Source organism: Ptychodera flava (assembly GCF_041260155.1).
Source record: "Ptychodera flava strain L36383 chromosome 23 unlocalized genomic scaffold, AS_Pfla_20210202 Scaffold_24__1_contigs__length_23054250_pilon, whole genome shotgun sequence".
In the NCBI taxonomy this organism is placed as follows: Eukaryota; Metazoa; Hemichordata; class Enteropneusta; family Ptychoderidae; genus Ptychodera; species Ptychodera flava.
In genome coordinates, this window is record NW_027248278.1 from 7,884,703 (window position 1) to 7,903,085 (window position 18,383).

The window sequence follows — 18,383 nt, forward strand, 5'->3', positions numbered from 1 at the left end:
GGAGACATATTCTCCTTTGACTTTGATGAAGAGTGTTGTAGCATTCATTGTTTTGTCGCAGGCACAAAAGCTAAAGTAACACACAAAGGATAGTAAGACGCTTTCAGATTATTAGCGATGGGTTTAAAGTTAAAACCATACTAACAAAAGTTGAAAACGACCGATAAATTCATTCTATAAGCTAGTGTGATTTTAGTTCAAAATCAAATCATTATAGCCTACGGCAAAGTGTCACACGGACGAAAATGTAACTTGATCAATGTTGGCAGGTATAAACGTCCTCGAATAAATCTTCATTGTAATGTTTTAGAAAGGCTTGCAAACACGTTGCTTCCTTAGTATATAAATAAATTAAGGGAAAAACTAGTTTAACATTTTCAACGGGGAACACATTCAAGTTTGTCACTCTTTCCGAGGTAACAAGGTACAACTTAACACCTTGCTATCGTCAAGATGTTAAGTCGAAGACAAATTTTCATATTCAACAGCCAAATAGCATGTGTATACGAAAGAAACATTTTGTTACCAATTTATCTGCGTAAAGTTTGACTTATCGCAAATGTCATTCATGGCAATCGATGATGTTTTCAGGTATATGAAGCAAAGAATTCCCCTCCCGGCAGTCAGGGGTCTTGTCAGAATAAAAAAAAAATACGCGACGGATATGTTCCGTGTGGTAAATGCAATCAACATGTGAGTCACATGCCAAAGATCACATGTCGAGAAATGTGAATGTGCGAATCATTAGAGAGTCAAGTAACAATAAATATATTTGTCAATGGAAATGGGTAGATCCACTGGAACTGTGAATTTTAGAAAAAAAAAACACTTTGAACAACATGCTATCCGGATAACTCGTCCTCAACTTTCTAATCTAAAATTAAATTTTAAAATTTTGTGATGTTAAAACCAAGTGCACTGCAAAATAATCGCAATCATACCAATCCATAACACGTTTGATAATGATATTATGTTGGTATCGAAACTTCGGAAAATTAGCATAAATTATTTCTCGAAAATATGCTAATTTTCATCTCAGAGGTGCTCTTATATCCACTTCAAAATACCTTCGCTTGCAGTTTATAGCCTCGAAATAATCAACATGTGGCTGAATCTGTTTCTAACTTAAACTGTAGAACCGATATCATGGCCGATGAAATTTGGCATGCCGGCATGGCACGTGGCTCTTGAATTGGGCTAAACCTAATGAGTGTATGGTAACAGCTGCCATCTTTCGCATCATCTGTGTAATCTGCCGTCAAATCACGCTCGGACTTATAAAGAATGTATAAAGAATTTATGATTATGAACATCGTTTTAAAAATTAATATATCTGTCATTATTGTATACTTACATAAGTAAGCAACAGCACTAGGGTCCTGAATCTGTGAAAATATTAACTAAACTATTTCACTTGGAAATCTTGTCCGACATCTCATACGATGTCAGGAACCAAAACATCGATAGCGCACCAAAGAGTAATTCAAGGACATAATCTCACATGTACTATCGGCTAATGCAAAGCAGTCACTCTTCTCCAAGATAACAAGGTATAACTTGACACCTTGCTATCATGTAGATGTGAAGTAAAAATAATGAACAGCCAAACAGCAAGCATGTTCCTCAGAAAACATTTTATTACCTATTTTTTTGTCAAAAATTTGATATTTCACAAATGTCATTTTATTAACTATATGTCTTTCGAAAGTTTGCCGTTCTGCAAACGTCATTCATTGCAAACGATGATGATTCCAGGTATATGTAGCAACAATCCCCCCTCCCGCCAGTCAAGTCTCGTCAGAATAAAATGTGTTCCACGTGGTAATTTCAATCAGTATGAGAGTCACATGCCAAAGATCACATGGCGAGAAATGTGAATGTACGAATCATTAGACAGTAAAGTAGCAATGTTTACTAAAGTTCTGAACTCATTCAACATTTATTATGAAAATGATTCGGCAGTATTCGCCACCTTTCACAGCATGAATGGTAGCTCCGCCTGATCCAGATTGCTGAATTTTACACAGCTATGGACTTGGCGTTTTACATTATGGAAAGTTTAATAAAAAGTAATAAACTTATACAACGACTAAAAATAATCAGAAATTAGCAATTACGTATGGTGAAATAATGAATTACTGATGAAAGGTGACAACCTTTATTTATCTAAACAACGACGGAGGAACACGGCCAGAAAAGTGGTAGGAATCACGGGTGCTCCCAGCGTTGCTTAGATAGTCGATCAAAGGTCCGGGGTCGAAGTGAGAGGCCGAAGGCTGAACCTTGGAAGTTGTATAAGGAATTTATGATTATGAATATGAATATTTTTTTTAAAATTCATATATCTGTCATTAATGTATACCTACATAAGTAAGCAACAGCATAAGGGTCCTGAATCTGTGGAAAAATTAACTAAACTATTGTATTTGTAAATTCTGTCTGACATCTCATACGATGTCAGTAACCATAAGATCACATTGTAAAAACATCGATAGCGGACCAATGATTAATTCAAGGACATTATCTTACAAGTACTGTCGGCTAATCAAAAGCAATCACTCTTCCCCACTATACACAGGACAACTTGACACCTTACTATCATGTAGATGTTAAGCAGAAGATAGATTTACAGATTTCACAGCAAAACAGCATGAATATACCTCTATATACCTCAGAAAACATTTTATAACCTGTATATCTGTCTGAAGTTTGACGTTCTGCCAATGCCATTCATTGCAAACGATGATGACTTCAGGTATATGTAGCAAAAATTCCCCCTCCCGCCAGTCAAGTCTCGTCAGAATAAAAAATACACCAAGGATGTGTTCCGCTTGGTAATTTCAATCAGCATGTGAGTCACGATCCCAACATCACATGGCGATAAATGTGAATGTACGAATCATTAGAAAGTAAACTAGCGATAGATATTTTTAATCCAAAATAGTAGATTCTCCCGAACTATGAATTTAAGACAAATATTGAACAACATGCTATCAGAATAACTAGCGTTCACCTTCGAAATGTTAAAATTTCACGATTTAAAAATTTTTACGTTATTAACTTTTCTACCCGTCAAGTGCACTGCAAACTACAAGTTTGATAATGATATTTTGTTGCAATCAAAACTTCGTACGTCAAGGAAAGTTAACCTGCGACAATCTACTTTAGCAATACCTCCCTTTTAACGTCCTAGGAGTGGTTTTGTCACAGGTAAGGTTGCAAACTCGTATTGTGGGTACCGATGAAAGGTGACTTAAAGGTATACTGTCACCTGTTCCAATTTTGCCACAGTTACTATGGAAAGAGAAAATCTAACCAATCACAGATTTTTAGCAGGTGGCCGCTTTTTAAAAACAGCGCCCTCACAGGGCATTATGAATACAAAGGAACGCCCCTTTGACCATATATGGGCATATTTAGATTACAGGTGACTGTATACCTTTAACGCTTATCCATCTGATCATAGACGGAGGAACATGGTTAGAAAAGTGGTAGGAAGCACAGGTGCTCGCAGCGTTGCTCGATCAAAGGCGTGAGATCGAAATGTGAGGCCGAAGACTGAACCTCGGTAGTGTTTATAAAGAATTCATTATTATGACCATTAAAGATACAATACATCTGTCACTATTGTATACTTACAAATGTACCCAACTGCACTAAATTCCTGAATCTGTGATAATATTAACTAAACTTTTTCACTTTGAAATTCTGTCCAACATCTCATATACGATGTCAGGAACTGAAACATTGATAGCGCACCAAAGAGTAATTCAAGGACATTATCTCACACGTTCTGTCTGTTCATCCAAAGCAATCACTCTTCTCCAAGATGACAAGGTATAACTTGACACCTTGCTATCATAGAGATGTGAAGTAGAGACAAGTTTACAGATTGAACAGCCAAACAGCAAGCATGTACCTCAGAAAACTTTTATTATCTATTTATTTGTCTAAAATTTGATATTTCACAAATGTCATTTATGGCAAGCGATGATGATTTAAGATGTGCGTAGCTAGGAGTCCATTTCCCTACCGACAGTTAAGTCTTTTCAGAAAAAAAATGCGGACTGTACGTATACCACGTGGCAATTGCAATCAGCATGTGAGTGACACGTCAAACATCACATGGTGAGAAATGTGAATATACGAGTCATTAGAGAATCATATATATATATATATTATATATATATATATATATATATATATATATATATATATATATATATATATATATATATATATATATATATATATCGAAATGAGTACATTCTCCCGTAGTATGAATTTAAGACGTGTAACTTTGAACAATTTTCTGTCTTGAGTACCTTGTTTTCAATTTCACACTGTTAAATGAAACATTTCGTCTTTCCTACACATCAATTTAACTACAAAGTACAGATTTGGTAATGATTTTGTGTCAGAATCCAAACTTCAGACGTCAATAAAAATTAATCTTCGACTATCTTCCGAGCAATACTCCCCTTTTCAAGTCTTTGAAATTATTTTGTCGAAGTCAAGGTTACATTGTAATTAATAGTTTTGATTAAGTGTTTGCACAATGTCTGTATACAAAATCAGAATATATACACATTGATTTGTTTGTTTGTCGATAAAAGTCAATTTTATGTGCGGGGCCATTATACTGTCATACCTTGGTTGTTTTATCCAGTTTTTAAAAACATAGTGTTCATAAAATAAACAAACCATTATTTTGTGACTGAATATTTCCGTAGGGGTTTACTTTGGAAATAGATATAAACAAGACCATATTACGATGAAAACGTCATATCCAATGAAGTATTTGAAATTATACAAAGCAGCGTCATGGTAATACAAAAAAGAAAAACAAAGAAACAAAGAAACAAAGTAAAATATGAAAATTATCAAACAGGAGTTTTCTGAGTTGATTTACTAAAGTTCTGAAGTCATGTCAACATTTTTTATGAACATGATTCGGCAGCATTCGCCACCGTGTACAGCATGAATGGTAGCTCCGTGTGATCAGATTGCTGAATTTTACACAGCTACGGACTTGGCGCTTTACATTATGGAAAGTTTAATAAAAAAGTAATACACTTATACAACAATTAAAAACAATAAGAAATTTGCAATTTCGTATGGTGAAATCATGAATTACTGATGAAAGTTTGCTTTACACTTATTCATCTGATAATAAACGGAGGGACACGGTCAGAAAAGTGGTAGGAAGCACAGGTTCTCACAGCGTTGCTTGGATACTCGATCGAAAGCCCGGGATCGTAGTGTGGCCGAATCCCGGTTGTTGTATAAAGAATTTATGATTGTGAATATCGTTGTAAAAATTAATATATCTGTCATCATTGTATACTGACATAAGTAAGCAATAGCACTGGGGTCCTGAATCTGTGAAAATATTAATTAAACTATTGAACTTGGAAACTTTGTCCCACATCTCATACGATGTCAGGAACCGAAGCATTGATAGCGCACCAAAGATTAATTCAAGGACATTATCTTACTTGCTAATTGAAAGCAAGCACTCTTCTCCAAGATAACAAGGTACAACTTGACACCTTAGTCTTATGTAGATCTTAAGCAGAACATAGATTTACAGTCGATTCAACAGTCAAACAGCATGTATATACCTCAGAAAACATTTTATTACCAATTTATCTGTCTAAAATTTGATATTTCGCAAATGTCATTCATTGCAAACGATGATGATTCCTGGTATATGTAGCAAAAATTTCCCCTCCCGCCCGTCAAGTCTCGTCAGAATAAAAAATACACCAAGGATGTCTCATCCGCGTGGTAATTTCAATCAGCATGTGAGTCACATTCCCAACATCACATGGCGATAAATGTGAATGTACGAATCATTAGAAAGTAAAGTAGCAATAGATATTTTTAATCCAAAATAGTAGATTCTCCCGAACTATCAATTTAAGACAAAAAGTGAACAAGATGCTATCTGGATAACAAGTTTTCAACTTTCAAATATAAGATTTCACGATTTAAAAATTTAACGTTATTATCTTTTCTACCCATCAAGTACGGTGCAAACTACACATTTGATAATTATATCGTGTTGCAATCAAAACTTCGTTCGTCAAGGGAAATTAACCTGCGACAATCTACTTTAGCAATACTTCTCTTTTAACGTCTTAGAAATGGTTTTGTCAAAGCTAAGGTTGCAAACTCGTTTTTTGGGTACGCTTTTGCAAAAATTTCGATCTTGTATAATCTTGTTGAATGTGATTTAGTCTGCGCCAAATCATATAGGCCAAGGGCAAATATTACAAATATCCAGAAATTAGCAATTTCGTATGGTGAAATCACGAATTACCAGTGAAAGTTGACTTAACACTTATTCATCTGAACAAAGAGAGAGGAACACGGTCAGAAAAGTGGTAGGAAATACAGGTGCTCGCAGTATTTCTCGGATAGTCGATCGAATGCTCGTGATCTAAGTGTGAGGCCGAAGACTGATCCTCGGTAGTGTTTATAAAGAATTTATTATTATGACCATTAGAGATACAATTCATCTGTCACTACTGTATACTTACAAATGTACCCAACTGCACTAGAGTTCCTGAATCTGTGAAAATATTAACTAAATTATTTGACTTGGAAATTTTGTCCAACATCTCATACGATGTCAGGAACCGAAACATTGATAGCGCACCAAAGAGTAATTCAAGGACATTATCTCACATGTTCTGTCGGTTAATCCAAAGCAATCACTCTTCTCCAGGATAACAAGGTATAACTTGACACCTTGCTATCATAGAGATGTGAAGTAGAGACAAGTTTACACATTGAACAGCCAAACAGCAAGCATGTACCTCAGAAAACATTTAATTATCTATTTATTTGTCTAAAATTTGATATTTCACAAATGTCATTTATGGCGAGCGATGATGATTTAAGATGTGCGTAGCTAGGAGTCCATTTCCCTACCGACAGTTAAGTCTTGTCAGAAAAAAAATGCGGACTGTACGTATACCACGTGGCAATTGCAATCAGCATGTGAGTGACACGTCAAATATCACACGGCCAGAAATGTGAATATTCGAATCATTAGAGAATCAAGTTTACGTCAAACTAACTGCAACGTACAGCTTTGGTAATGATGTTGTGTCAGATTTGAAACTTCGGACGTCAATGAAAATTAATCTGCGACTATCTACCGAGCAACACTCCCCTTTTAACGTATTGGAAATGACTTTTTCAAAGCCAAGATTACATTGAATCGTTTTGATTAAGTGTTTGCACAAGGTCTATATACAAAATCAGAAATTACACATTGACTTGTTTGTTTATCGATAAAAGTCAATTTTATATGCGGGGCCATTGTACTGTCATACCTCGCTTGTTTTATCCAGCTTTAGCAAACATAGTGTTCACAAATTAAACAAACCAATTTTTTGTGATTGAATATTTCGGTAGGGGTTTACTTTGGAAATAGATATAAACAAGACCATAATACGATGAAAACGTTTTATCGAAGTAGATCATTTCAGTGCCAATGACGTATGTGAAATTTTACAAAGCAAAATTAATGCAAAACGAAGGATAGCTTATATTTTGACTTGTCTATTATCTATGAACAAAAGAGGTTCCCCGACTCCGATATGCTTTTGGAATACTTTTTGGGCTAGAAATTAGAGACACACTGTCCTCCTTCCTTGTTTTTCTGTTACAGGCACAAAGGTTAAAGCGACGTGCGGAGTGTAGTAAGACGTGTTTGCATTACATACCGTAGGTTTACAAACTATACCTGACAAAAGTTGAAAACTGCCAATGAATTTATGCTACAACTTAGTTTCACTTTAGTTCAAAATCTAAACGTTACAATGCATAGAAATATCACATGAACGACCATGTGACTGGATCAATCTTGACAGGTGTAAACGTCCTCGAATAAATCTTCATAGTAATGTTTTAGAAGGAAACACGTGGCTTTCCAAGTATATAAATACATTGAAGAAAAAACTAGTGTAACATTTTCAGCAGGGAACGCAGCCCAGTACAAATTATTTCTCTTGGGAGGTCAGCAGTGTGTCTCAAGCAGTTGGCTTAAGAAAGTAACACGCTACGCTACATATTCTGTATTGAGGTAAGACTTGACATATGAATTTCCATTCTCTACAGACGGGGAGAGACAATACGCAATTTGACAATTTCGATTTCTCAATTTTTTACTTGATAAGATTTCCTTCAAGATTTCCATATTTTCGTGGGGAAGATTTTTCGATGGTTTTACACCACTTAAATACACCGCATCCTATCGAAGCTGTCAGAGTTTTTATGAGTAACATTATCATACAACGCAGCAGTGCTGCTTCCATTATTTTCAGGACGTGTGATTTCTCTTCATTGGAAAATTTAAATGAGGTGTTCATTTCCTCTTGATATTCCAATGATATGAAAAAGAAAGTTGCTCTTCGTACATAACTCTTACCATGATATATTCTTCCAAAACTAGTCTAATTTATAGTCGCTTAATGTCCCTCCAAATGGTCTAAATTTTCCAACATGCAAACTACTATCTTTTACGAAATGCACATGTTTGTCAAAGTATATATAATCGTAAAGTGAAATTGAGCTATACTTGATGGGATATTATTATTATTATTATTATTATTATTATTATTATTATTATTATTATTATTATTATTACAAAAATTGGTTAAAATGCACTACACATACGTCTCAGCTGGATAAAATAATTTAAAAAATACAACCACACTAGAAAATTAAAACATAACAGGATATGTTACACGCTAATTCACGGAGCAGGGATTGAGATCAGACTTATTTGTTAAAGTTTCGAGCAATGACCTTCACAAGTTTGAGCTATACATGCATGTATAGTCAAGCAGAACGACACCCAAGTATACACACACAACAGCCCCTAACACACACACACATACACACACACACACACACACACACTTACCTTGTTACACTCATCCGTGTTTGTTTATAATTAAAGTAACTGTTCAGTACAATAAATCAAGAAAATATAATCGAAAGACAATAACTCAACTAGTTGATTGCATTGGGATTTCAACACTCTTATCTAAATGAATTCGCCATTGCAGGTAGTTCTTGACCACCCTACTTAATTTTGCAAGATTTCAAACCTTTGACAGGTGTTATCCACTATTAAAGTAAAGCTTTGTCGACGCAGGTGAATTTCGTGACAGTTTGCAGAGTTATAGGTATGCGGGAACAAGTAACTGCCGCCACAGAGAATAGTTCTAGCAAACGGGGCAATAGAGGAACTTCACGTGTTGGGGAATTGGTATGCGATTCAGACTTACAAAAATAGTCGATGTCACTGTGCCCTACAACACAAAGAAGAAATTACAGTGTTATTTACTTATCTGAAACCTTGTGTAAGGAACGAAACAGCGATCGTATAAAAACGGTTTGAAAAAAGGATGGCCTCCTTCGCGTGTCAAGAAAACTGGACATAATGAAGATAAGTCACAGACAAAGAGAAACACTGTGTTTCTCTTTGTCTGCGGATAAGTGTATCAAAATAGACATAAGCTGTACCTTTTGGCCAATTTTTCAGTCCGTTTTGTTCTGTGTATCAACTGCAATTTCCTGTTCAACTCCCTACAGCATGCTAACGTAGCAAATAATTCTGTTTGGCAAAATACTCTGTCTATGAGTAAAGGCCATAATCATCGTTATTTATGGCAAATGAATTAAAGTCCGGGCTTGAATGCAATTTTCAACAATAACAATGCTATCTGTACACATACGGCTGTGTTTATAGCTAAAAACTCACGTTTCCATCACGCTTGACGGAGAGAGAGCTGTAAAACAGTAGATACGCTTATTAACAGCTGCCACTTAGTCTTCCAACTTGAAGCTCAAACACTTGGCTTTGCTTTCCTGTCTCTGCTAAGGAATGCTTCTAAAGTTGTGGATGGGAATTTTCATAAATCATAAATATTGTGCAATGGAACAAGCGGCTCAATGTGATCTTTACACTGCTCTATAACACAAATGTTTCTGTTGACACATAGAACAGAGAGGCTGGAGCAATTGCATGAGATCTGGGTTGATGCCTAAAGTTGCGAGAAAGTACCAGTATGTTTGTAAATGTATCCTTAACAATAAATACACAACAGAGAATGTGTTTTTCTCCTTGTTTAGGGTTTACTGTATAATAAATGAATTTAAGCGTTAAAAACGGAATCTTGTAAACGACAATCCTGAAGTTTCACACCATTTCAGTTTTACCCAATTTTGCTTTAAGGGGTTATTAGGGGGGTCTCTTCTCTTACAAAAAGATGAAATATATTGGATCTCAGAAAAGGAACTAGAACTAGAATATGGTTCAAGTAAACGCTCAGTTTGTCAAAACTAGTCCAGATGCCTGTTTGAATCAACTTATGTGCGACTACTTTGAGGGATTAAAAAGTATATGCTGCGACATCCAACTTCACTCTTTTGGAAGTCAGACAACGTGTAAGCTTTTTAGCTACAAAATTATGTTATAAGGGGTTAGCCCTGAAGACCTTTTTGTTGGTTGACTACGATCACTTGAAAAAAATGTTTGTCCTGTAAATAATTCATATCTTTTTTCAAATTTACAGAATGAAACGCTCCACTTTGGATATGGTTGACGAACTTCTGCTGTTTTTGCTGGTAAGTAGTGTGCTTCCAGATGTGATGGGAGAGCTATGTGTCGAAGCAGAAACTTCTCACCGACTAGATTCGTGTTTGAACAGCTCACCATACGCGACACTGTGCAATTCGGTGCTAAATATTAATAGTCTGTCCCACGATACACCGTACATGTGGAGCTGTAACTGCGACCCGAAGTGTCTTTACTTTGGAGACTGTTGCTATGACTACAAAGAGGTCTGTCAGAAGGGAACTGACTCCAGTCCATACAATGACGATGGTTACACTGAAGACCATAACGACGAGAAGGTACATGTGTGTACCAGTGTCACAGACCTGTCAGGCAAAGGTTTTTGGATGATTCGAAAATGTCCTAATTCATGGAAAGATGACCTGATTCGTGAAAACTGTGAGAATATCACTGCGTTGGGTGAGTTACCTCAATAAGTTTCGTAAAAGTAACGATGAACCATAGGCTCTGGAATTTAGCAATTTAATGATACCCGACATAGCTAATTACATCAGCCCTGGAAGAGCAAAATAAAACTCAAACAGCTAGGGTTGATATAGTTTAAAGAATTCAAATTGCGGCTAAATAATTATTTCTGATGGGAATGTAGTACGATCATCTCCATGATCGCTCAAGACCGATCGACACCAAATTAAGCCAAGTCACACCTGATAATTTAAGCCCGACTTGAAAAAATAAAACAAAGTATCCACTCGCACGACCTTTACCTGCCTAAAATACTTTTGACTGTTGCGATCAAACGATTTGGAGCTGAACTAGAATGTAAAGTGGAAGAGAAATAAAAACTATGAAAGAATTACAGAAATATTTAAATGAGATAACTTATCATCAACATATTGACTTTGTGGCTCTGATGTTATCCCCACAACGTGGTAGTTTGTCCAACTTAAATGAAAAGACAGTAATCCCTCTCAGCTCTGTCAGATAGTGTATCTATAGAGTAATGTTTTGTATCTGCCTAGCCTGCCAACACTGTTGCCGCTTCTTTCCGCTTTTTTCAGATAACAGCATGCATGGAAAGCAATGTTAAACGTATCAACATATTCTCTTAATCTTAGCTAACCCTTGGTCGAAAACGTGTAGATCGAGATTGAAAATTTAAGAAATAAAATAGAATTAATAGATTAAATTTCATTTTTTTTCACTGATAATTGCATTTCGGATTCAAAATATGAACAAGGCGAAACAGAGTTATGTTTCATTAATAACCAAATAATAGAAGCTTTATTAAAATTGGTCTGTCAATTGGTATTTTCAATTAAGATGAATATGGAAAACAAACTTCTATTTCAATCATTAAAATAACGCTTTTTGTGCTAAAATGCTTTTTAATATTTTTGAGAATTGATTGGCCGCGAAAACCGTACCAAAAAATCGGTAAAATAAAAATTTTGTCTGCAAAAACGAATATTAAAAATTGGTTGTTATTTCATTCAAATGAAAATTGCATTTTGAAGGTGATTTCAATTTTCAATTTTCAATAAATTGGTTGGACGCTACGTACACTCATTTAATACCTCTCATTCACACTATACCCGTATGGCAAAACGTTGAGTAACTAGACATAATACTGTATATTGAATTTCTAAATTTTATTTTTTTCCTTCTTCAGCACATTATAAAATAAAAACAATAAGTACTAAAAATATAAGTTTTGTGTATTTTCATGCAAATTTAATTAATCTAGTAGAGGATATAGTACCCCCTACCCCTACCCATTTTTCGCCATTTTGAGCAGTACATGCAAATCAAAAACCACCAAAGAGAGGTAATGCATCCAAAAATATCCAACCTTAGCATTTTTCCTTGTTCAGCAGGTTTTAAAGAACAAAAACATACCCAAGTAGTACGGATGTGCGGGCGGGGGGGGGTGCACGGTGGGCCCCTCCAGCCCGCGACTAAGAGTAAGTCTGCACCAACTTTCAGTACAGCTTTTGGGAAGTTGATAAAGTGCAAAAGTTTGAATTCCCTCTTTGACAAGATTTGGAATATAAATAGCCTTTAACCATAAATAATAGAATTTGTGTGGATTGGCAGTGACGTGAAGAGATTACAGGATCTTTGTTGAATTTGTAATTTATTGGGAGTCGTTATAGTGATTTATAATTTTGCTATGGAGAGAAAATCTGCAGCTTGGTATACCCTGCCATTTATCAATCGATTTTATTCTGTTTTCCTTTGTAGATGTGTCACTGAGAAGTATCCCAGTGACCTGGTCAGCAGGAAGAGACGTCTTCGCGAACATTTATTGTGCACAGTGCAACGGCATCGGGAATTCAGAAGTAGCAATGTGGAACGTTTCCGCAGATTCCAATGTTTATGAATCAGGCTATATAAAGCAAATGGCGAATACCAGCAACCCTATGATGATATTTCTAAATCTAACACAAAATGTTGAGTACTTAATAATCTCCATGGAAGATAAAGATACGACGTTTCTACGCCCTTGTGTTCATGACGTCATTGATTCATGTCAATCATCTCTGTACGATAACGAGACAGAATTTCTAAGAATGGAGCAAATGTGTCAATCAATGTTCTCAATTGTGTCGAAAACTCGACGTTCGACAAGGGACATTGTATCGTACAGAAATGCGCATTGCGCTACTTGCAACAACCAAAATTTGAACAAATATTTTGACTGTGGTGTCAACGTAGCTTCGTTTCGGTCCAATTCAAGAATTCCCTTTACATTAAGTCTGTTCTTTGAGATAAACCAAAATGGTTACATATCGCTTTCAGTTAGATCCTCAAAAGATTTTGGGCCAAAGTTTGACATATCTCACGATTTCCTTTGTCAAGTAGGTGAAATTTTTGATCCGAAGTCACAAACTTGTTTACAGTTCAGTGAAAGTTTGGCACCTCGTTATACCCAAAACTTGACACACACTTCGTATAATGGAGAATTTAATTCCACAGATAATATCGAAAGCAATATGTACGATACCGACCGTAATAGATCTATGAATGATGCAAAGATAAGATTTGGTGACAAATGTCCGATATCTGCTGCTGTGCTTTTGTTAAACAAATCTGATTTTCGGAATGTTGAAGGTACACTTATTTTCAAAGTAAACGGTGATGTGATTCAAAGTCAAATGTTTGAAATATTCGCCAATGGATCATTAGCATTAGTATGCTTCCTTTCACATGTTTCCCACAGTAACTATATTATTTGGATAACGATTTCCTGTTCCTCGTTGTCCGCTCTCTGTCTACTTATTCAAGTTGTTTTAAATATTAGAAGACGAGCCACGCTAACATTCCCAGGCAAATTAATGCTGAATATGGTGATTTCAATGTTTTGTGCTCAGATGATATTTTTATCAAGTATGGGTCTGAACGAAATTGCTGGATTGTGTTTCCCATTAGCAGTTATATTGCATTACTCGTGGTTGGCAAATTTCTTCTGGATGGCTGTTGTCAGTTTTGATTTGTGTCGGACATTTCGATCGATAAACAAAACGCTGTTTGTTAAACAGAATACCAAATGGTTTATTTCTTATTGCCTTTTTGGTTGGTTGATGCCTGCACTCATTGTGTCACTTTGCATTTTGCTTGACTTGAGCGAAGTGACAAATTTTCGCATTGGGTATGGTGAGGATGGGGTGTGTTGGATTCGTAGACGCCAAGCACTCATTGTGTTTTTTGTCAGCCCTGTTTTCGCTATGGTAGCGTTCAATACAATCTGCTTCACAATTGCCGTACGCTATATCGGAGCAGGTACACTAAAGACACAGCAGAATGGCTGGAGGAAATATTTTGCTGTATGTGCAAAGATATTCGTCATTGCAGGCTGTATTTGGAGTCTTGCCCTGGTTGAAATATTTGTGGATAATGAAATCTTGAGTATTATATTCAATATGAGTAACTCTCTTCAGGGATCGCTGGTATTTTTAACATTCAACGGAAAGGACTTTTTTGAGAAGTGTCTTAAACGAAAAATAAAAACTAACAACAATTAAAAGTATCAGTCATTACAAGGAAGAAGACGTTCAACGCGTCTTGTTACTCATTATATATCTTGACCAGTTACTTTGTAACGTGTGGGGGTCATAGTATATGACCCCCACACGTTGCAAGCAAGTGAATATTATTCATTAAATCCACGAACCCATCCATGCCACTTAACTCATCAATACCGATCACGCCCAACTCCCTAAAACCAATTCTACCTGGCCATCAATTCGTCCATCTATTCATTTATCAATCCAACAAACCGTGCATTGCATCTCATTGCATTGTATTGCAAGAAATTTTGTGGCGTCTATTGTATAGTATGTATTGTATTGTATTGTATTGTATTGTATTGTATTGTATTGTATTGTATTGCATTGCATTGCATTGCGTTGCATTGCATTGCATTGTATTGTATTGTATTGTATTGTATTGTATTGCATTGCATTGTATTGTATTGTGATGTACTTTATTGTGATGTATTGTGTTTTATTGTGTTGTATTGTATTCTGTATTGTTTTGTATTGTATTGTATTGTATTGTATTGTATTGTATTGTATTGTGATGTACTTTATTGTGATGTATTGTGATGTATTGTGTTGTATTGTATTGTATTGTATTGTATTGTATTGTATTGTATTGTATTGTATTGTGATGTACTTTATTGTGATGTATTGTGATGTATTGCATTGTATTGTATTGTATTGTATTGTATTGTATTGTATGTATTGTATTGTATTGTATTGTATTGTATTGTATTGTATTGTATTGTATTGTATTGTATTGTATTGTATTGTATTGTATTGTATTGTATTGTATTGTATTGTATTGTATTGTAATGCACCGCATTGCAATGTTTTACATTGCTTGACATCTTAATTTATTATTGAAGTGTATTTTTTTGTATTGCATTGTATTGTATTGCATTTCGTTGCATTACATTGTGAATTATTGTGTTTTTTATTGTGATTATATGTATCGCATTACCATGTATTGCATTGCTTTACATTGTTTTTATTGTATTGTATTGTATTGTGATGTGTTATTGTATTGCTCTATATTGTCTTGTCTTGTATTGTATTGTATTGCATTGCATTGTATTGCATTGCATTGTATTGCATTGAAATGTCTTTTGCTCGATTGTACTGTAGTGCACTGCATCAATTTTGCAATTTCTATCGGTAGGCCATAGGAGTTTTATGATTATTGTAGGTTTAAACCTTGTATTAATGATACCATAGATACTTTATGTTTATTTGTCTTATTTAGATACCAGAAGCAAGCTGACTTTTCTTTTGTTTTTCGAAACAAAAAGTCCCAAATCGTATTCCTTTCGCAAACATACCAATGCAAAAGGTGGCAGATTTGAAATCAAGTAATTTTCACGTTTTCAGGCAACGTTTGCTTGGAAGCTCCAAAAGGCTTCTCTACCATGAACTTAGAAAACATTGGAAGTTTCCTTTGGCAAAATTTGGGCAAATGTCAAATCTTGTAGTTTTTTGAATAGATAATGCTATTTTTGAACTGGTTATAGTCACAGAACTAATAAACTCGGAATAAAACTCGAGTAACTTGTCATGGAATAAAAGATTTATTGAATTTCAGCATTCTTAACTGTGTGATGTAGATTTTTCAATGTTTGCCATCAAATGTTATGAAATAAATGTGTTTATAAACGTGATTATTCCAAGCTGTGGCTTCGCAAGTGTGAATATTTAATTCATAATGACATGCTTTATATCGATGACCGTGACTAATATGTATAATATGATCGTATCGTCCCTAAAATCCAGGATTTTTAACTTCTGAGTTGATAATGATATGAAAAGAAAAAAAAACGGGATATAAGTAAGGAATATTCAAAACGGAGATTTTCTCATTTTAAGCTTGCGAGCTGAACGCGTGTCTTCTTTAACAATTTACATAATCACACAATCTCATCATCTTTTTACAATATCTTTTCCGTTTAAATGAAAATTAAGGCAGTATCCCCTGGAGAGTACCCTCTGGACATAGTACCTTGTTTGGTCTAAATGTAATATGGAAACAATGGTGTTTTAGTTAGGGGGATTTTTTAGTTCTTTGAAGTAACTAGACCCCCTTGGATTGTGTTGATTTGAAAAATTCCGTGTGGGGCCAGTAATATTCAGTCTTGCCTATACTGAAGCTGATGAACAACCAAGGAATATGTAGGTTTGGAGTGTGAAGTCTGTGAGTCTATTTCATATTAGTCTATTGTGTTTCAACTTCAGAAGAAATACACACGAGTGTCCATTTATCTGTCATAACTTTAATATATTCATACCCAAGCCAAGAAGACTAATTACATTGTTGGACCCCAATCCCTCCTCGGGGGGTACTCCTATAGAAAAGGCAAAAAAGAGTGTATGCCTCCCGAATGGATCACTTTTTCACGAAAAAGTCCCTAAATATAGGTCAATTTTTCATCTGAAAAGCCTCTTTACATTGGTTGATGACAAAGCCATGTCGCTTGCTTAAGGGAAGCCTTCACATCTAACAGAATAAAGGTGAAAATTCCAAAAATTTGTCAAAGAAATCACTACCAATGGGTCATACTTTTGGAGTATACATGGCGAGATGTTTTCAACTCGGGCGGCACACCCTCCATACGAAAATATCAAGAGTACACCCCCAGGACCCCTCCCCCTTCTACTGCAGCCATATTGCAACTTTTTACAGTGAAAACCAGCTGAGAATGGACGATGAAATTGATCTAAATATTATCACAATTGTGTAATTGATTAGAGAACTTGTTCCTGTATTTGTCACAGTTGCAGTGCCACTGGTCAAAGAAAGGACTGTATATTGACCTTTGACAAGTGGTAGACCTGACTAGCATTGACAAAATTGAGAGCCTAAATATCTGTCCCTGGGTGCATTCTACCTTACAGGTATACAGTCACCGTAAATTTCATTCATCCCCTTTAGTTCGTGATCTTTGTGTTACACTTGATGCAACAGCATCTATGTCGGCTCATATCACAAATTTATGTAAGTCTGCTTCATTTGCTTTATGGAAAATTGGAAAAATCCGTAATCTTCTTGATACAAGTTCTGCAGAAAAATTAGTACATGCGTTTGTTACATCAAGACTCGATTACTGTAATAGTTTAATGTTTGGCCTTCCGAATTATCAAATCAGGAAGTTACAACTTATACAAAACTCAGCTGCGCGTCTAGTACTAAAAATAAAGAAAGCAGATTCCATTCAACCAGTATTACGTAGTTTACACTGCCTACCTATCTATAAGCGAACAGAGTTTAAAATTTTATGATTAACGTACAAGGCTTTAAACGATACGGCGCACAGATACATAAAAGAGCTTGTATGCGTTCGTAATTTGGGGCGCTCTCTTTGGTCGACTGCTGATTGTGCAGCGATCAGTTTACACCAACCGATCGCTAACACTGTGTTATACGGTGATAGGTCATTTTCTGTTTGTGCTCCGCGGCTGTGGAACAGGCTGCCATCGAAACTCCGATGTGTTGATAATTTTAACGTTTTTAAGTCTCATTTAAAAACTTACCTTTTTAAAGAGAGTTACTTGTGTGATTTTTAACCATTTTCCATTGCTCTATTTTTATAAATGAAATGTAATGCGTCTCGAGATGTCTTTTACATGGAAGGCGTTTTAAAGCAATAAATATTATTATTATTATTATTATTATCAAATTTGAATATTCCATATATGGTAAAGGGGGCGGGGTTGAGCGTACTACCCTGTAACACCAGTAGTTGTCGGTC